This window comes from Eupeodes corollae, chromosome 3, assembly GCF_945859685.1.
Source record: "Eupeodes corollae chromosome 3, idEupCoro1.1, whole genome shotgun sequence".
Classification (NCBI taxonomy): domain Eukaryota; kingdom Metazoa; phylum Arthropoda; class Insecta; order Diptera; family Syrphidae; genus Eupeodes; species Eupeodes corollae.
The window spans coordinates 19,375,097-19,383,122 of record NC_079149.1 but is presented as its reverse complement, the minus strand read 5'-3'; the positions used below and the strand labels follow the sequence as shown (position 1 = coordinate 19,383,122).

The window sequence follows — 8,026 nt, the reverse complement described above, 5'->3', positions numbered from 1 at the left end:
TGTAAAATTATTCTTCAATTGAGATAAGAATATCAACAAAATTTTCTTATCACTATAAATAAATAAAAAAAAATTAATAGACCTCTTAATGTGCTAAAATTAATCACCCAGTGACGTAGTGTTTTGTTTTTTATTTTGATTCAATCGAACGCATATTTTATCTCTTAAATAGACAATAAAAGCGAAACTCTATCAAGACGGACCTGAAAAATTGATTCAAAACAAATCTAACATTCAACTGCGAATTTTGCGGTATAACGAGGTCAGCCAAAGTATTCATACCTCAGTATCATTTTAAAAGGCATTCAGATTGGAACAACGCTTTCGTCGTTAATATAGGTTTTGAGAGTTGGTGTCAACCTTTAGAATATTATCTGACGTTCAACGCACGTGCGCGTGATTTTAAGTGTAAACTAAACTTTTCTGGAGAACCAACTTTTATTTTCTCTTTAAAAGCCAAACAAAAAGTATCTTAAAGATTTGTTATTGTAGGTACAATCCCTTTCCTGTTGTACTCATATCTCATATATGTCGTCGTTTGAAGTAAGGTGAAGGCTGATATACTCGTAGATAGGTAATTGTGAGTTTTCTCTTTAGAATTCAACGACACGACGACGACGCGACGCGACGGCGGACGACTTCAGATACCTACGTCTTTACATGGTTTTGAACGCGAACAATTCTATCTGTACATCCAGTATTCTCTAAGTACTCGTTCGGTTGAATCGATAAAGATCCATAGTCGCATAACCAAAGTTGAGTGCGGTTCAACTTTTTGTTTCAAAGTACCAACTTCCTACATTACACATCATATATGTAGGTACCTTTAAAAAATTTTTGTGTTGAAGTGAAAAAAGTGCAAAAAATTATATCGTCCTTAATTCAAGGAGAAAAATCATACAAAAATTTCAGAGTGAAGTTTGTGAAAAGAAATATAATTAAATATTCATACCTCTGTTTCCTTCCTGAAAGTTCTACCTTTTCTTTTCTTAAAATTGCCATACCAACGAATCTCATTGATTAAACTTCTTCAAGTCAAAGCAGAGTCTCAGGGAAGAAGGTAAAATTTTGTTCTTTTTTTGTTTTAATAAACTTAAAGTAAAAGTATCTTAATGTTACGTTTTGTGAAGGTATCTATATACATTTAAAAGTATCTAAAGGATAATATAACTTTGCATGAAGCTTTAGAGAATATTAAATAACTTAACAGCTACACATAATTTATTTGTTTTTTTTTTTGTATTAATTTATTAATAATTTTAACAACACCTTGAATTTCAAAATCACATATCAACCACACCACACCACTTCCCTGATTTGAATTCACATCACAATAATTCACAACGCACAAAAAAGGGTGAAACAGGTTTTTCGAATTTTTGTTTTGTATTGAAATCGAATTTATGTACCTAACATTTTCAGCGATTCTTATGGGAAAACACCTAAAAAAGATAGAAAAGAATCTAATGGAAATTTTAGAGGGCATTCCACTCAAATTCAAGGTCAAGTACAATACAGAGAGGTTGACAGGGTAACATTCCCAGTCAATAAAAAAGATACTTGACAACAAAAAAAAAGATACAACAAATCTAACCACACTATCTACTGAATACAATGCAAAAGAATCTTATAGATACATTTAGAGAAAATTTCGATTGTCAGTTACTCGTTTAAAGTTGGAATGTCAAATTATATTTAAATTGACTCTGGTTAGTTACACTAAATTGGTCTGATGTCAGTCTCTATAAAGAAATGCCTTAAAGATAGAAAGATACAAATGCATTCTACATGAGTTCCTAGAAGCACCGAGTTGATTAAGTCAAGAAGTTAAACATAACACTATATTATAGTCCACCTACAACAAACAATATTGTCCTCAATAAATTTCTAATATTTTCCCAGAAAAAGACTGTCTGTCTATGGTAAGGTCGGTAGTATATATGAATCTTCATAAATTAGATACAAATTTTCCAGGTGAATTAGTACCCACCGACGCAAAGTCATTGATTATTTAATGTAATTACTTTCTTTTTGCACTCGCCTTGCAACAGTGATGGACGCTATTTTCACACACAATATTACTTAAGTTCTTCCTGCTGGGTGTTGTTGTTTTCTTTTTGAAGATACAACATTACAGCATAAATAAAGTATAAAAAGATGCAAAAATGTACCTTAGAATTCAAGACAAACAAAAAGGAAAAACATAACACTTTGTTTATGTGTACCTTCCTTTTTATTATTCCGATTTAATGAAATTTCTTTTTCCTAAAAGGGTTAAAAAAAGCTAAGAATGAGGACTAAATAATGAAAATTGATTATGTAGCATGGCATTAATATTGATTGTAAGAATACAGACTTTTAAAGACCTTAAATAGAAATTAAAATTTCAAAGCATGGCCATAAAGGATTCTATCTTCATTTTGGTCAAAAATATGGACTAACTTTTATACAGGTTTTCCAATCAGAGATTTTAATTTGATATTAAAAAAAAACGACCATTTCCTAAAAGGAACGAATAGGGTTATCCATTTTGCGGTTTTAAAAGTAAACGTAAATAAACATAAATATAAAATATTTCGTTTTCATGATATTTATGGCTGAAACAGAAACACGCTTCAGGTTCGTCTTCACCTGACGTTTACGAGTTCAGCCATGGGAATTCAATGCATGCTATCACAATGGAGCTTCGACCTCACGTCGATTCTTTTGAGGTAATTTTCTATCACTTTTTGACACATATTGGGTGGTATCTCAGCCATAACTTGACGAATGTTGGTTTTTAAGTGCTCAAGAGTTAAAGGTTTATCTGCATAAACACGGTCTTTTACGTAGTCAGCCAGCGGGGTCAAAATACATGATCTTGATCTATATGGCTCTCTTGTCTCTTCTATTACTTCAAGCCGTCCACCGTCAGTTGTTTAAGTACCCATTAGACGTATCTACGACGACGTTGTGCACGGTCAGCTGGTTTCAGTTTTTGTGTGAGCTGGACTTTTTATGGATCTATGTAGGTGTTGATCCAAATTCCTTAGAACGGCAAGGAATCGACACATTCGGGTCTTCGGCAACACTTTCACTTACAGCAGCGATATTTTCGGTGGTACAAGCAAAACGATACCCGGGTTTTGTTAAAACATCTATCAATAGTATAGTAGGATTTTACACGAATAATAAAAACAATATCCGTAGTATGAATACTACCGATAAAAGTTAAAGTAGAATCTTACTACGGATGGGTTTTCAAATTTATACGAGTCTCGAATGGATCTTATGTTATTTCGTTCTCAAATGTTGGCACGATTGAAATTACATTTGTATCTCGATGGAAGTGTTCGTTGAGTAGTTGTGCATTTCGAATCATGTGTGTTTTCCATTGGGAATACATTGACATTGTTTAGTTTTGTTAGTGAAAATGGACTAACCGGAATTAATTTGCAAAAATAGAAAAGATAATTAAGTTTTGCTATGATTCCACCAAAGGTTAATCTCAGATAGATTAAATATATCTTTTTGGTGTTTCCACTGCACAAGAAGATTTAAAAATGATTAAGTTTGACAGCACTTGGTGTTTTGATGTTTCTTATTAAAGTGCAAGTGAGATAGTCTGATTCATGTTAAACAATGAAAAACTGAATAGATCAGCACCATATAAGAATATGCTAACCCCCTTCTTGAAGTTTTTATTTTATGTCAAAGCTGCAATTGTTATATGAACGTTATTTTTTATAGAATCTCAATTTTTAGATATTTTTTTACCATTTCTTCTTGAAAATTGTCCATTTTAATAGTTTTAGTTGTTTTTTTTGCTGGAATTATTTTGACTTTTGATTTTCACAAAACTTTCTTGTATTTGTGTGTTTTTTGTATTATTATTCTGACAGGTCTTCTTTCAGTTGTACCAATTTTTAAATACAAAAATCAGGCTACTGCCGATGCGTTTTCTTGGGAATTTTCTGCTACACTATTTATAGAATGCCAAAAAACACGGGTGATGATGCATAGGCCTCACAATTTTTTTTTTTTTTGAAAACTGCAATTGATTTGTGAATTGTGTGACAAGTACCATGATCTTGTTGAAAATAAACACCTATCAAATCAATGTCTTCTACGTAACAGTTGCACCAATCTCATTTTCGAAGAAGTAATGTTTAATCATAAAATCTGCTCAAAAACCACACCAAACGTTAAGGAGATGCTTTTCAACAACCCAAATAAGACAATTCTGTTTGTTAACTTAACTTCTCTGCTGTAAAAATGGGCCTTATCACTAAAGATGATTTTTCCCTAAATGTCGGCATTATATTTGTTGTTAGTTGTTGGCAACTATTCGACTTGAGCTGTTATGCAAACAAAAAACAAATCTTTAAAAGCCTTGCAAAATACGATTTTATGTCGTTTTCTGAATTCTTAATTCAATTAATTAATAGACAAACAGTAATTCCTTTAATTGTTATATAATTTTGATTTCAGTAGGCCTTATTTTGAGTGGTAGTCTGAAAACTTAACCATTTCTGGAATTGCTGATACATTTTTGTGTTTAAAATTTTTATCAGATCTTTGATAATTGTCGAACATTTAAAGAAACCAAGAAACAGTTGTGTGTACTGCGTAACAAAAGAATTAAGCCATGGAAAAAAAAACCCAAAGTTCTGCCTTCAATCCACTTCTCTTTTTAGTTTTAACTATTTAATGAAAATAAGTCTTTTTCTAATTTTTAAATACGCTAGTTATGTTGCTGATAGGGGCACCTCTTTAAAAGAGAATCATTAGAAATTTTGGAAACTTGTCAACTTAAAGAAAAAATCAGATGGCTTTTCAGTAAATTTCACTTACAAGAACCTTTCATTGGATACAATTCAACAATTGTTTGAGACTGTAACGCTTTTGATGAAGTATAAGCTACTTGTAGTCATATCCCTGTGCCACAGAGTATAGTCCTTGATCTTCTGTCCGTTTTGAATGACGACTCCTCAGCCGCTCCCGATGGTATTCCCACGATAGTATTAAAAGAGTGTAAAAATGCTTTAGTTACGTTCATATTCAAACTTTCTCTAAAAACAGGCAAATGTCCCAAGATCCAATTCAAGAAAGGTAACAAGGCGGATACAAACTACAAAAAAACTACAGGCCTATTGCAAAACTTTCTTCTATTCTTAAAGTGTTTGAACAAGTTGTTTGTGAAAGTGTAACAAAATTTTGTGAAACAAGTTCAACAGTTACAAATCTTCTCAAATTCTCAAACATACGTTCAAACGCTTTAAAATAAGATTATGAAGTTGACTCTGTATACATTGACTTTACTAAAGCTTTTGACCAACTTAGCTACGAAACTTTTTTATTTAAAATTAAAGCTCTTGGTTTTTCACCATTTTTCTTAGCTTGGATCAAATCACACCTTGAAAACAGATCCTATGAGATAAAATTTAGAAATGATCGTTCCAAATCTTTTGTTCCTCACTCTGTTGCTACCCAGGGAAGCCGTCTTGGCCCTTTTCTGTTTATACTGTCTAGTAACGACGTAACGTCATGTCTGCGCCCAAGTGAAGTTCTTATTTAAGAATTTCTACATCACATTAATTTTAAGTAGTATTCACATGAGCGCGACCAACGAAGGACGAATGAATTACAGAATGTGAATTTTTATACGTTTGAAGACATTATTTCCACACAAATTTTGAACAAAACGATAGCAATATAGTTTCTATTTGATTTATGAAACATACTTTTACTTTTTAATGTCATATATTAATAAATTTAAGAAAACAAATTTATTCGTCGCGAACAAAATTTAAGTTTATACGAATTGTCAAACTTTATTCGCGTTCCACATTATCCACACTCGCAACGAATAAAATAATCGCGCGTACTTAACCTAAAATAATCATTCTTGTTCATTCATTCGCGACGAATTAAAAACTCTCATGTGAAAGAAATGTCAAAATCGACGAATATTCGTTCATTCGTTGGTCGTGCTCATGTGAATAATGCTTTATTGTTTATTGATTTATTATCCATTCCTGACAACAGTGGTCACACAAAGAAATGGTTGCGTGTTGTAAGTCACTAGGCCCTGGTTCTCTACGGACTGTTGCGCCACCTAATTTATTTTTTTATTTTACTAATTTAATTTTTATCGTGATAAAGTCACCATTTTTAAAGACAATTTTGTAATTTACAGTAATGTTCCCTGCCTGTCAAAATTTGGAAGATGACAGATTAAAGTTACGCTCTATGTCAAAACATGAGAGATCCGAAAGTGACAGCTTTTAAAAAAGTGGAGTGTTCCAAAGAAAACCTTTTATTTGAAAACACTTTGTTCTTTTGAAAAGAACTTTTTGGCCAAAATTTTACTTATGAGCATTACAAAATTATGGGAAGAAAATCAAAATATTACTCTATTTTATCATGGTTAATATAATAAATGAGTCTCTGGAGTCTTTGAAGATTCCTAGAATATAAACTGACAACAGTTAGTTTTTGAGATTTGCAATATGTATGTACTTATTCCGTTACGTATAAATACACCTTGTTTCATTGTATTTAGATCGTTTTCCTTTTATAAGAATTGACTTTATTCGTTCATTGTTCGTTATTATTTTCTAAGAACCATTGAAATGATACGAAAAGATTCATTCGTTTGTATTGTGTTTCCGAATGCTATTAAGTACTTAAATAAATAAAAATCTTATCTTACAAATAAAAGTGTTTTATATGTACGTGCAACTGAAACTGAAAGTGTGTAAACTTATTCCTACTCGCATTTGTTTGGATATCATGTTCTTAAATTCTATTGTTATGGGTTCCAATGAAAATTGATATTATCTCGTTATAGGTTATATACCAGGAAACTTTACGAAAAATATTTATTTACTGTTCATATATGTGCATAAATTTAATACGTTTCATAAACAATATAAATGTTCGATCGTATTAATAAAGTCATAAAACACAAACAAAATCAATTGATTTGTTTATTTGAATACAGTTTAAAAAAAAAACAATGAAACTTAAATTTGACCCATCCTTTGTATACGTATGTACAAACACCAATTTCATTACTTGTTCTTAAGTTACATTTCATTAATTATACTATTTACATGAGAAATGAACGACTGTTCCTTTTTTCAGATCCCCAGAGCTATTACTAGCACATGAATTTTTAGTGAGTGAAGGGAATTAAGTTCTTTACTACGTGACCTCAGATGTAAGCCAGCAATTAGCTGTGTATTTCAAAAAATTAAATAATTTCCTAGCAACAAGCCAGTGAAAATATTAAGGATATCCATGGTTCAACATCTTAAATCAATAGATTAAATATTCTTACTAATTTATTAAGTTTATCTTTTGAACTGTCAAATTTTGTGTGAGAAATATTTAACGCAAATCCAAAGGTTTTAAAATTATTCAAAAGGTTATTGTGACATTTAGGATAAGGCGTGTTTAAGAATATTGTACTTATGATAATTGAGAAAACTAGAACAAATGATAAAAGTTAAAAAATAGATCGAATATATCGAATTGATAGTTGATATTTTTAGTATTCGATAATTTTCACCTTTGTTTTGTGTTTCGAAACTTTAAGTATTTGTCTGAGACTTTTATCTTTGATTCGAATTGAGCTGAGAGTTCTTCTCTGAACACGTCTCATCTGTCTCATACCTATGGGCTGAAACAGAAACACGCATCAGCTTCGGCTATGGCTTCGGCTGACGTTTACGAGTTCAGCCATAGGAATTCAATGCATGTTATCACAATAAAGCTTCGACCTCGCGTTTCATTTGACAGTCGAAAGGAAATAACGTTGTGTTACTTAATGTGACTTCAAACGGAATTGTAGTTCAAGTTTGCTAAACATTTTCTTTGTCTGACAGCTCAATAGCTGTAAAAAAGTCAACAAACAAAATACATTTGCTTTTGGAGGGATTCCAATTGGTTATTAAAGGCTGTGTAAGCTAATTCAGCGATAAAGTTATTTTTTTTCGGTTTCAAAACTTATTACTTCTTTCATTTTGAGAATAAAATAACA

General features: G+C 31.3%; 1 protein-coding gene across 2 annotated transcripts in view; it reads left to right on the top strand.

Moving 5' to 3' along the window:
- The first annotated feature begins 302 nt into the window (after positions 1 to 302).
- The window catches only part of LOC129950247 (5'-nucleotidase), a 69,934-nt gene continuing 62,210 nt past the window's right edge, over positions 303 to 8,026 (top strand). The window contains exon 1 of one of the 2 annotated variants that reach the window (XM_056062120.1): positions 303 to 1,060. The gene's annotated coding sequence lies outside the window, so the exon portion shown is untranslated. The remainder of the gene's footprint in view (positions 1,061 to 8,026) is intronic. The other variant, XM_056062121.1, reaches the window with a different exon arrangement.